Below are 13,609 nucleotides of genomic sequence, written 5' to 3' on the forward strand. Positions count from 1 at the left end.
TTAACAATTATTGTTTCTAGTAACTTTGTCAAAAATACATGAAAGACAGAAAATCACTTAGCTCTGTGATGCCAGGCACTGGGCCATCCATCCTGTGTTTAGCAGGCAAAACTTGGACCAATGGAGTAGATTTTGTTCTCCAAGGAGAGTTAAGGACAGGAAGAGAGGTGAGAGGCTCTCCAAAAGCAGGACAGCCTCAAATGCTGAGCCAGACGCAAGCTCAGAAGGAGGAAATGTGATGTTTATGGGACCAACTTGCAAATGCAAACATGAGTCAGCCAAAGCAACATAACAAAGGATCCTCAACAGCTGGATTTCTTTGATGTTTAAAGTAGTAATAAACATCCATGACTATCTTTGGAACATGATTTATCTCTACATACACATATATCTATTTAATAGAACCACAAGGATTAGTTAACCAAAACTTACCTAAGAACTATCAACTTTCACTTCCCTAATTGGGTCCCGATGCACAAGTTTATCTGTTGGGGAAAAAAAAATTTTTTTTTTACTTCCTATTACTGAAGTGGGAATCAGTAATTGTAGGGCTCCCAGGAAGACACTGAAAAACCCTCGGATTGGGGGGGATTTGGGCTGCAGTTCTCCAAATCTGTTGCATGGGAGGGGGTAGAGCAAATCATTAGTAAGTTTTCTTGTCTCCTCAGGTCTAAAAGTTTATGAACTTTCAAAGGGATACAGGAGCCAACCTGAAAGAGTTCCAGCTAAAGCTGTAAAAATTTGAGCAACAAAATAAATAATGTAGTATTGAATTATAGCTCAAATTATAAACTAAATACGTATGAGTCCACACTGCTATAAATAAATGATTGAATAGATAAATATTTAAGAGGGAAGGAACACATCTACCTTACAGAATAATTCCAAACAATAAAGTAGATACTCCCCGCTCCAGGAGGTGGAGTTGCGTTTCCCCAACCCTCCTCTCTGGAGTGTGGGCTGAATTTGGTGACACTCATTCAAAGAAAAAAGTATGGAAAGAGAAATAGCAACTGCTGGGCAGACACTACTTTAAGCCATTTAGGTCAACATCACCAGTAACAAGTCCTGTTGCTATCGTGTAGCCCCTGATAGGATGTGATAACGAGAAGGACATTTTACCTGTGTGGTCTCCCTCCCCCAAACCCATAACCACAGCCTAATCATGAGGAAAACATCAGAAAAAAACAAATGATAGATATCCACAAAATAGCTTAGCAGAATTTTTCAAAACACTCAAAGTTAAGAAAAACAAGGGAAGACCAAGAAACTGTCACAGACAAGAGGAGATTAAAGAGACATAACACTAAATGGAGCGTTGGGTCCTGAACGTGATCCTGGAACAGAAAGATCTCAGCGGAAAATCAGTGAAATCTACGTGAAGTCTAGTTTAGGCAATAGTAACGGATCAGTGTTCATTTCTTATTTTTGACAACTGTACCATGGTGATGTAAGATGTGAATATTAGGGGACACCGGCAGAGCGGGTTTAAGCAACTCTGTACTATCTGCAACTTTTTTGTAAATCTAAAATTACTCCAAAATAAAAAGGCTTATTATCAACAACAAAAGCAAAAATTTATGAACCTGGAGTGCAAACAGAACCTTTTTGAAAAAGCAGCAGCAACTATTCCCCTTTACATAACTCAGTTACTGAGGGGTGTGCAGTGCTGGGAACTCGGGTGTTGGGATGCAGAGAAGGCAGCCCGGGGCCGGGCGTGCGCGTCCGGGCGCCGCGGGGGCCCAGGCTCCTCCCCGGAGCCGCTGGGGCGCCGGACTCTGCCCTGGGCGCGCCCTGCGGGGCGGAGCCACCAAGCCCGGCCTGGCCGACCCGGCCCGAGGTCCAAGCAGAGCGGAAGAGCAGCGCCTGGACCCTGCGCTCGCTGAGCGCCCTCCAAGGTAGGCGAGCCCCTGCGATCTGCGGGCAGGTCAACCCTCCCGCCCCCCAGGTGAGTGGGTGTCCAGGTGCCCTTGGAGCTGCGCCCCCCCCCCCCCCAGCGCCGCCCAGTGTACCAAGGGCATTTTCCTGAAACCGGATCCTTGGTAAGGAGCATATTCTCCCTGTAAACCTCTTTTCTGGGCTCGGATTCCCTGGGCGAGAAGTTTGTGCTCCTCCAGGAACAGAGTTGCCTTCCCCGAGAAAGCTTACCCCCTCCATAGCCCTGTGCACACCTGATCATTTATTTAGATTGGTGTTACGCAGTCCCTTGGTCAGGGGTCCCCGCGATTCACAGGCGGTGGAGAAAGCCCTCTGGAAAACTTGCTGTCACCTGTGAACCCCCGCGTGGCAACTTTGACGGCTTACTGTGCCCGAAATTTTTAAGAGCATAAACAAATGAACGAGTGAAGGTGGTTGTCTTACCCTTCATTCATTCGTGCTGGCTTCTGTAGCTGTAGGTGTAGCGAAAAGAGAACAGACTATTGGCTGACAGTTTTCTACTGTCATGGGATTTTAGAGCTGAAAGTTACTCAGCCCCAGGCAATTTTGCAAAGGGGCAGTGTCATCTTACGGAAAGAACTGTACAGGACAGTGCAAAACTGGATGATGACATGGCTGTAACTTTTCAACCTTCTTCGAAAGGGAAAATAAATTTATATATACATATATATATATACACACACATATATACATATATATGTGTGTGTATATATATATATGTATATATATATGAGCAGAAGAAGCCGTTAGCTCCAAATGTAGCTGAAGCTGTGTCTGTTTACCATTTTCACTATAGTTGTTTGATTTAAGAATCAAAACCTTTTTTACTTCTTGGTATATATAGACTAGATGAAGTGTCCAAAAGGGAATTACTTCTCATTTGCAATTGGGAAAAGATAATGTCTTTTTAACCTAATGCTATTAAATATTCAGTTCTGCAGAAGTCTGGCTTTTCAGAAATATGATCTGAGCTGGAGTTTCAGGTACCCTAGCACACACAATCGGTGCTGTTGTTTCTTCCTGCTGGGCTCTCCCCCCTCGCTCTCGCCCTACACTGATAATTTGAGAGTGAAGGGCCCTGACACAGAGGAATGTGCACCTAAGCAGAGGCTTCTCAACCACTTACAGAAAGAATGAAAATGGCTTACACTTCCTGTGACCTAGGCAAACTTCCCAAGGTTTTTACCTTTGTGATTTGCTAAATAAATGTAGTAACTAAACCTGCACTAACTAAAAAGAGATTTTTGAAATAAAGACAGACACTATTTCAGTTGTATTATTCACCTTTCTGATTCTGAGAATTAATGACAGGCATGTTATTTGTTAGCGTATTGATTTATAATGTGCTGGACAGTGGGCTTGAGTTGTAATCCCCAAATCTGGACAAAGCCGGAAGATCTAAGCTAGATTTGGCCAAAACTGAAAAGTGAGGTGTACATTTATTTGTTTAGAATAATGGCTGTAAAAGGGAACAACGGAAGGTTTCTGAAGCGAATGTCATTTAAAGTAGTGGCTTTGACTCTGCGAGGCATTTACACCAAAATTAAAAGGCCATTTATCGACAGAAAAGCATTTCAAAATGGCAACACGTTACTATCAATTTAATAGCATGTTTAAGTAAATTTACATTTCACTAAGCGTGAAAACAGCCATCCACTGAATTTGGAAACCAAAAGTACGGTGTGTGTATGTGTGTGTGTGTGTGTGTGTGTGTGTGTGTGTGTGTGTGTGTGTGTATACACTCGGTTTTAGAAAATATTTGGTGTGTCTGTGGATGTTCGGGCCTAGTCATATTCACTGAACGAATATTTATTGTGTAGGGCACTACGTTCTTTCTAGGAGACACAGGGGGATACAGCTTTGTGTAAATAAGACACATTCCTGTCCTCATGGAATTTACACAACTTTGGACTCCTCCGGGACACCCCGAGGCCATAGATTAGGAATCACAGCAATCACCATCCATCACTTTTTGACAGTGACCGAAACTAGAAACTAGATTAGTTTCAAATCACAGACTCTTTTACACTGATTGAAATAGATTAAAAAATTGTAAAGGAACTTATATGTTATTCAAGTCAGTTTTCTCTTCTGCTTAGGTTGGGAAAGAATTTAGGGATCCTGTGTTCTGGGTTTAATATTATGAAATATTGAGATCTTAAACCTGAAATAGCTAAATATCAATTTCATGCAAATTCAATGAAAACTAAACTTGTAGTAGCAGATGCAATCGTTTAGGGGGTGAAAAATTCAAATCGAGAGAATCCTATCCATCAAGTTATTTTTTTCCTGTAAATTAGAAAAACATGACTATAATTATTCTTTAACCTCAGAGGAAAAGAGTGACTTTATGTAAGGCATTCTTGCTTTTTTTTTTTTTTTTTTCATTTTGCTATTTTTAAAAACAGCTCTATTGGAGGTATAATTTACATACCATAAAATACATCCAGGTGTCCAATTCAGTGATTTTTAGTAAATGTATGGAATCGTACAACCATTATCACAATCCAATTTTAGAATATTTTCATCATCCCCATCCTTCCCAAATCTCAAGGGCCTGTTTTCAGTCACTCACCATTCTCACCCCCAGCCCCGGGCAAGCACTAATCTACCTTCTGTTTCTTTAGATTTGACTTTTCTGGACGCTTCATACAATGAGATCACACAGTATACGGTGTTTACCATCTGGCTTCTTTCACCTAGAATAATGTTTCCAAGGTGCATTCAGGTTGTGGCATGTGTCACTTTTTATTGCTAACTAATGTTCATCCCATTGGCTGGCTATGCCACATTTTGCTTACCAGGTGATGGGCATTTCTGCAATCACATTGAAGGGGTAAGACAGATATTTTGGTCCAGCTTCCATGGTAGCATAATTTGAAAATAACTGAGAGGAGCCAAACTTGTATTTATATTTATGAAAAATATATTCCTGATATGGATTGCTGATATTTACCAAATGTCGTAACTGTGATCTTTCTGTGATACTCCATGAAAGTAGTAAATGGTAAATCCTGTGCCAGTGGCAGGAAGCATCGGTCATTTCATATTCTAGGTTGGACTTAGAAGACGTTTAACTCTTTTTTTTTTCTTTTAAATGTGAGAATTTATTTTGCCTTTATTTTATTTTTTTTATTTTTTATTTTTTTTTTGCGGTACGCGGGCCTCTCACTGTTGTGGCCTCTCCCGTTGCGGAGCACAGGCTCCGGATGCGCAGGCTCAGCGGCCATGGCTCACAGACCCAGCCGCTCCGCGGCATGTGGGATCTTCCCAGACCGGGGCACGAGCCCGTGTCCCCCGCACCGGCAGGCAGACTTTCAAACACTGCGCCACCAGGGAAGCTCTTGCCTTTATTTTTGATAGATAATTTTGTTGGATATAAAATTCTTAGTTGACATTTTTTTCCCTTCAGCACATGTAATGTCACTATCTCCTGACCTCCATTGTTTCTTTGAGAGGTCTGCCTTCAATTTTATTTTATTTTTTTAATTTTTTTTATTGGAGTATAGTTGCTTTACAATATTGTGTTACTTTCTACTGTACAGCAAAGTGAATCAGCTATACATATACACGTATCCCCTCTTTTTTGGGTTTCGTTCTCATTTAGGTCATCACAGAGCATTGAGTAGTGTTCCCTGTGCTACACAGTAGGTTCTCATTAGTTATCTATTTTATACATAGTATCAATAGTGTATATATGTCAATCCCAATCTCCCAGTTCATCCCACCACCCCCCTTCCCCTTGGTATCCATACTGTGTCTCTATTTCTGCTTTGTAAATGAGATTGTCTATACCAATTTTTTCAGATTCCACATCTATGCGTTAATATACAATTTTTGTTTTTCTCTTTCTGACTTACTTCACTTTGTATGACAGTCTCTAAGTCCATCCATGTCTCTACAAATGACCCAATTTCATTCCTTTCTATGGCTGAGTAATATTCCATTGTATATATCTACCACATCTTTATCCATTCCTCTGTTGATGGACATTTAGGTTGCTTCCATGTCCTGGCTATTGTAAATAGTGCTGCAATGAACATTGTGGTACATGACTCTTTTTGAATTATGGTTTTCTCTGGGTATATGCCCAGTAGTGAGGTTGCTGGGTCATATGGTGGTTCTATTTTTAGTTTTTTAAGGGATCTCCATACTGTTCTCCATAGTGGCTGTATCAACTTACATTCCCACCAACAATGCATGAGGGTTCCCTTCTCTCTCCAGCATTTATTGTTTGTAGATTTTTTGATAATGGCCACTCTGACCGGTGTGAGGTGATACCTCATTGTAGTTTTGATTTGCATTTCTCTAATAATTAGTAAAGTTGAGCATCTCTTCATGTGTTTCTTGCCCATCTGTATGGAAAGACGTTTAACTCTTGACGTTAACTTCCGTAGAGAGCCTATGTCTCCTTTGCTACGTTTTCTTCACAAATGATATGCATTTAAATTTGGGGGATTTTGATGAGTGTTTGGTCCAACAGTGACAACTGAACTACTCTTAAAGATATGAGCACTTCTTAATAACATATTTTAGTGGCACACTTAACATAAAGCATGAGTCATCTAGAGCCTTAAGCCAAAAAGTAGAAGGGAGTGCATCTGGATTGACATGCTTTTCGTTTTATTATTCTGTAGTTTCTATGACTGTGCTAAAGGATGAACCTGATACAGCTGTTTGTTGATTTACCAAATCAGGCACTAGTTTGAGCTCTTAAAATCTAAAACAGAAGAAATGCCACTCCTTGTTCCTCCAGGACCTTTAGAGGAGCTAGACCAAAGTAATAAATTATTCCAGGTTCCTATTACGTGGTGGTGTTTCTTCTATGAGTAGTCTACAGAACAAATGAAATAAGAACTCTCTAACACTACAAAAACATTGGCTTTTGGTTATATGTCTCTTAGGAAGCCGGGACCTTGAACAGCAGTTCAGTCAGAGCTGTTTTCTTAATTAGCCCCATTCACCCTGCTTTGTGCTAACTCTTAAGACAAATGCATTTTTAGTGGGTTACGTTTGACAACTTATGCTCTAACATAGATTTCTCCAGTTGAGTGGAAACTTCTGTAAAATGTTGGCAGATTCTGTAAAACTAAAGAGAAGACACTATGTCTCTGAATGCCTGTAAGTTGCTGCTAAAATTGCAAGATCCTATGGGGAAAAAAAGAGCATTCAGATAACTTGAAGGTCTTTTTTATGGACAACTTGGAATGCAAGGATTTTAATTTTATGCTCCTAAAGTTTGAAAATAAGGTAGCCTAGGTTAAATAGTATAGTTTTCTGAAGCTGGATGTGCTCATTTGGAGCTCAGTTTGTCTGCTGGTAATATCAAAACAACTTGCTGAACTCGTGGCTCATAACACTAATGTTTTGCTGATCTGTGGTTAGATGAATTAAGTCTCTGTTGGCAACGTCTCTCTCTCTCTCTCTCTCTCTCTCTCAACTTGGTAAGAATTTAAAAATTTCTATAACAAATGTATTTTTCTAGTCTTACACTGACAATGTCATTCCAATTGTCTCTTGAGAGTCAAATGTCAATTACAGGAATCCATCTTCATCCTTCTCACCTTTTGGAAATTGGAGTGGACACGCTCCCCCTGTTGTGTCTGTTCACCAACAGCAAGAAGGCTTACTCAAGCACTGAGCTGTAAACTTCTTCTAGTTATTTTGGTGAGTTCACTCACGCATCACTAACGGTCACGTGATCTGGTATAAGGAACTTGGTTTCACCCAGAGCCAGGAGCTGCTTCTCAGCCTTGTATCTTTCTATTAGCCCCTGGACTTTGGTAGGATGCCGCACTGGGATCAGTCTAACCTCTTCCTGATATAGGAGGATGGGCAGAGGGGGCAGTGAAGCACAGGGTCCGGGCTGCTTCAGGGGGTGGTCAGCCTTAATAGACTTTGTAGTCACTGCCTCAATGGTCTATGTGTTTATGCTCTACTGTGAAGAATGAAAACATGCATCTAGACGATGATCAGAAAAGGAATGGGTAGATGAAATAAGGAGTTCTAGGTTCATGAATTAGATTTAAATCTTCTTGTTGCAAATATCCTTGAATACGTCTTATATATTTTTATATATTTCCTCCTACTTTTCCACATTAGTAAATAATAATCATGATTAACTTTCTTAAGATGTTTAAGATTTCCCTTGTTTTTATCACAATATTGAATGTCATACTTCATGGACTATTCTTCTAGGGGCAACGGCACTAACTACCTGTCAGCAAATCAGTTACTTGCTTTTTAACAATTCCGATTCTGTCACTATTTTTTTTTTTTTGTCATTTACACTTCTGGAGGGGTTAACAATTTGAATTAAGGAAAACAAATTCAGCTAATTGTGCCTTCCAGTTAGTTCTGGTATAATCAGTGAAGTTCCTTGGATTTTGAAATCACCATTGCACTTTGCATTTTCTAGGGTACTGTTGAATTACGGTTTAAAAAATAAAAGCGTATAAATCCATCTTTTTTAGTGTAGAGTTCTGTAAGTTTTGACGAATGGTTACAATCATGGAACCTACATCACCATCAAGATTGAGAACAGTTCCATCACCACTCTCCAACCCCCCAAAATATTCCCCAGTGTCTCCTTTGTAGTCAATCCCTCCCCCACTCTTAATCCCCAGTTCAGTTTTCTGGCCCTATAGTTTCAGATTTTCTAGAATGTCATATAAATGGGAGTATGGAATATGCATCCTTTTGGATTTGGCTGTTTTCAGTCAGCATAAGGCATTTGAGATTCATCTATATCGCTGTGGGTATCAGTAGGTCATTCTTTTGTGTTGATGAGTAGGATTCACCTGTTGATGAATATTTGAATTTTTTCCAGTGTTTGGCAATTATAAACATTTGTGTTTTACGGAACATAAAAATCCCCTAGGAGAGAGGTTGCTGGGTTGTACCGTCTGTGCTTAATTTTATAGGAAACTGCTTAAGTGCTGCTGTCCTGCGTGGCTGCACATTTTGCTTTCCCACCAGCAACATACAGGAGTTTCGGCTACTCTCCATCCTCACCCACACGTTGTATCATCTGTTTTTCCCTCCTTCGCTGGATGATTTTTAAAGTGACGTAGATGATGTTGAAGCTCAGATATCCCAAGACCAGCTTAGGAAGCTACAGATATTTTGTAAATGCCTGAGCCTTTTGCTCTTAAAATATTTAATAAAGCCACAAAAATTTTCCAAAAGGGCACCTTCCTTATAAATGTTACAGATGACTGAGATATATGTCAGTGATAACTGCTTCTCATGTTTTTTTCACTGACGAGTCATAAGTGGCTTTTAAGTTGATTGTTAACTGAGAAGGTCAAAGCAAGAGGAGTAATTGACTGATGGGGATGGGGGGATGAGAAGAGGGGGGACAACTGGGCTTAGGTGTTGACACTTTCAAATGATGCCCTGTAAGTAAATGTCTACAATAAGTTGTGAACATAAAGATAATTACTTAATATTCTCTGAATTTGTATTATGGTCAGATACGCCATAAGCACTTTTGATGCTGTATCCCGTTTAGTTGTCATATAACTCTATAAGGAAGTTAACATTTTCATCTGGATTTTTCAGTTGAGGAAACTAAAGCCTAAGGGAGTTTAAAAACTTTTCCAAGGAGGAGTTTGGGATTAACAGATACACACTACTATATATAAAATAAATAATCAACAAGGACCTACGGTACAGCACAAGGAATGCTACTCAATACTCTGTCAGAACCTGTATGGGAAAAGAATCTGAAAAAGGATAGATCTATATGCATAACTGAATCACTTTGCTGTACATCTGAAACTAACACAACATTGGAAATCAACTATACTCCAATATAAAATAAACATTAAATATAAAAAAAGATGAAAAAAAAGAACAGACATATACCGAAATAGATTAGAAGAGAATCCAGAAATTTACCCCCCAAAAACAGTTGATTTTTGATAAAGATAAAATTTAATTCAATATGTAAAAATTAATAATTTCAATAAATGGTGATAAAGGAATTGAAAAAAAAAACTTTTCCAAGGCTGCTCAGCTAGTGGGGAAGTAAAATAGTCTTGTGGGCAGTACCGAGTTCGAAGCCCTCATCTTTAAGCCATGGAGTCACACTGCCTCTGTTTGTGGAATAAATCTATTGCGACAACATCTGCTTAGGCTCCTGAAGGACACACCTGGGGGCTCATGGCAGGAGTCACTTGACTGTTACTTAGTCATTTACTTTGGAAAACCCCCGTTACTAAATGAGCTTGGACCCAAGAAACTAGGCTTGGAAGTCCATTCAGAATGCAGCAGGAGACAAAGTGGAAATTTGGAAAGAGCTCAAGCCCTGTGAGTTGGGGTCCATGACCATCATTAACGAGCTGTCTTTGCTTGACCTTGGGGAGCTCATTCTCTCATCTGTAAAATGGGGACAATAACACTTAACCGCGTCAGGTGTTCATGAGGATTATTAAAGGCAGCATACCCCAGCCCGCATGTGGTGGGCTGTCATCAGATCCCGGTCCCCTCGCTCTTCCCCAAATGGGAAGGGATTCATGTGATTTGCACCACTCTGCAGTTGAGCTGCTATACTGGTCATTGGGCGAAACCTTCAGCTGTTTTTCAAAGTTTCAAATTATACCAGTGAACTATGAAGATAGATTTTCTCATTACAAAGACACTTGGATTTGGGGGTCAGTCTATCTGGGTTCAGGTGATAAGATTAACTTATGATCTTGAAAAACTTGTCACTTTTCTGTGACTTGGTTGCCTTATACCTACATATAGACAGATATAGATATATAGGTAATAATTATAGCACAGTGTGTTGGGATGATTAATTCTGACAATATATGGAAAATAATTTTTGGTAAATGGCACAGTGCTTTGTCAATAGTATATATTTTACATTGTGTTTGTACTAGGATTTCAATCCTTTTTTCCCCCCAAACTAAATAGCTTTCATTTCATATCTAAGAGCTTGCTATAGCACTGGCTATGATATAAATATATTTGTATATACAAATGAGTAGCATTTAGAAATGAATAAAAATTAATTCTACTTTAAAAATCTTAGATTATTTCTTGCAAACAGCATTGCAGTTACTTGGGCTCCGTGTTAACATGCATGTCTTTTGATATACTGTACATCATTTTCAGGTAAACTGCACAGTCACCTGAGATTTAGCCAGCTGACACTGGATGTCACCATTGTGCCATGTAATGTCGCTGCAGAACAGGTGTGCTATTCAGCATTCAGTACATGACCAGTCTCTTCAAGTGTCTGGAGATATATTAGCTTTTTTCCGCCATCACATAACCTAATTACCCTTGTAACACTTTTATTGTAAATTACTCTTTCAGTTTCTAATATCAAAGCTCTCTATCATAGTGACCAAGAATGATGAGATAATTGTCAATATTGTTAGCTCAGAACTGAGGAGGTGAAAACTCAGAAACTGTGCGAAAACAGGGCTCTCGGTCACTAAACAGAGTCACTGACTCTGGCTAACCTAAGTAGGAAAGGAATTTACTGGAAGTAAATTCATCTTCCAGAATCGATGGGAAAACTAGGTATGGAAATGGGAGAATCCAGTCCCGGTACCTCAGCAAAGATCAGCCTGTAACAAGAGGGGGATAGACTTCTTCTGGCATTGCCACTGGTCACTAGATACCACGCTGGTGTCCCTGCTGCTGGATGCAATGCACTCTCTGTGCCAGACTCCTTCCTGCCCAGAATAATGACGGGATTTTACTGCCTCCAGCTTATCAAGCCCGAGGGACAATCCTTTGCTGGCCTTTCCAGGAGGGAGCGCTCGATTGGCTGAGTCTAGGAGTTGTTCCTGTGCTCCAGCCCCAGGGAGTGAAGGAGAAGTAAGGGATCTTTCCTGAAAAGACTCCTGCAGATGGTGACCCTACATACCTGGGAGGGAGATTCAAGCCAGGCGTCCACCACTGTGCTTTTCAATCAGTACCCACAGAAATGAGTTGAGAATGCTGCCGTGTGGTCAGCTGCCCTGTGGTCAGCTGCCCTTCGCTACTCCTTCCATGGACCTGGACTCAGTTGCATGTGCCCTGTGGCACCTGACAGCATCCCAGACTTTGCTGTCCCTGTCTTTCCTTCAACCCTGAGGGAGCCTTACCAGCCAGGGCTAGACCTGTTTTAAGTGGCCAAGGAGAAAACTCCTTAGGTAAATTGAAAGTCTTAACAAGTTCGGTCTATTAAAAGAAAAATTCCTGCCCATTAAAAGAAAAAAAAAAAAAAAAAGGTAGGCCACACTGCATACCTTGTTCTTAGAACATGACTTCAAGCAAGTTCCAGCCTCAGCTCTTGCTCTGCCCTTTGCCTGGAATCCTCTTCTCCCAGATGGCCACACGGCTTCACCTCCTTCATTCACGTCTTTTGCTTAAATGCCACCTCTTCAGATCGGCCTTCTCTCAGCACCCATCCAAAACAGCGCCGCTTTTTATTCTGTTACCCTGCCTCCGCTTTTCTTCATGACACCACCTCTGATTATGTTCCCTATATATTTATTGTTTTGTTTCATGTCTGTTTCCCCCCTGTACTGAAAGTCCCGTGAAAGCGGGGTCTCTGACTCATTTCTGTAGCCACAGCTCCTAACACAGCTGTATTCAATAAATGTTTAATACATGAATGAATGAATCAAGGGTTAAATAAAGGAAGGGAACTCCTTTGTTAAAATCTCTAGACTATAAGTACCACAAACTGAATGGCTTAAACGTAGTACTTTCTTGTCTCACAGTTCAGGAGGCTGAAAGTTCAAGATCAAGGTGTCGGCAGGGTTGGTTCCTTCTGAAAACTATAAGGAAGAATTTGTTCCAGGCTCTCCTTCACCTTCTGGTGGTTTCCTGGAAATTTCTGGCATTCCTTGGTGTGTAGAATCATCACCTTGATCTCTGCCTTCAACTTTACATGGAGTTTTCCTTGTGTGCAAATTTTCCCTATTTATGAAGACATCAGTCATATTGGATTAGGGTCCCCCATACTCCAGTGTAACCTCATCTTAACTAATTACGTCTGCAACAACCCTGTTTCTATATAAGGTCACATTCTGAGGTACTGGGGGTTAGGGCTTCAACATGTGAATGGAAGGGGGGACAAAATTCAACCCACAACAGGCGCCTTCTTTGTGTTTATTGTATAATGGTTGAGCCATGCTTAGGTCATTAATCAGAAAAGTAGGTTTGGTTACATAATCCTGGGTGCCCAGTGCTGTGCTGGTTTACCACATGGATAATAATTCACAATAATGTGTATGAATTGCTTTGTAAATGGTAAACTATTCATTGGATGTTAGTATAATCAGCTGGGGATGTTGACAAATTATTGACGCATTATCAAGAAATAATCAATACTATGGATTTGCTAGTCTTAAAATACCCCCAAATGGATTTTCCTTTACAGCCCAGCTCGATCTGCAGACTGTTTAAAGTATTACCGGACTTTTTTCTACCAGTCAGACTGCTTGTCAGCAGTAATTGTGGATAATGGCTTTATTTACTTATTTGACAAACATGTACTAATCATTTATTATGTGCTAAGCACTATTATAAGTGCTTGACAAATGTTAACTCACAACCACATGTTTATTATTTATATTATTATTATTAATAATAATATTATCTGAATTTTACCGATAAAGAAACTGAGGCACAGAGAAGTTAAGGAATGGCTTAAGGTCACACA

The 13,609-nt window shown here is 40.2% G+C and overlaps 1 protein-coding gene across 4 annotated transcripts in view; it reads left to right on the forward strand.

The window, feature by feature from the left end:
• Positions 1 to 1,722: 1,722 nt before the first annotated feature.
• CCDC68 (coiled-coil domain containing 68) overlaps positions 1,723 to 13,609 on the forward strand; it is a 51,855-nt gene continuing 39,968 nt past the window's right edge. Inside the window, exons 1-2 of one of the 4 annotated variants that reach the window (XM_049697645.1) lie at positions 1,723 to 1,898; positions 11,062 to 11,141. The gene's annotated coding sequence lies outside the window, so the exon portion shown is untranslated. Of the gene's footprint in view, positions 1,899 to 7,307; positions 7,606 to 11,061; positions 11,142 to 13,609 lie in introns of those variants that run through there. The other 3 variants (XM_049697642.1, XM_049697644.1, XM_049697643.1) reach the window with 3 other exon arrangements.

This window comes from Orcinus orca, chromosome 15 (genome assembly GCF_937001465.1).
Source record: "Orcinus orca chromosome 15, mOrcOrc1.1, whole genome shotgun sequence".
Classification (NCBI taxonomy): Eukaryota; Metazoa; Chordata; class Mammalia; order Artiodactyla; family Delphinidae; genus Orcinus; species Orcinus orca.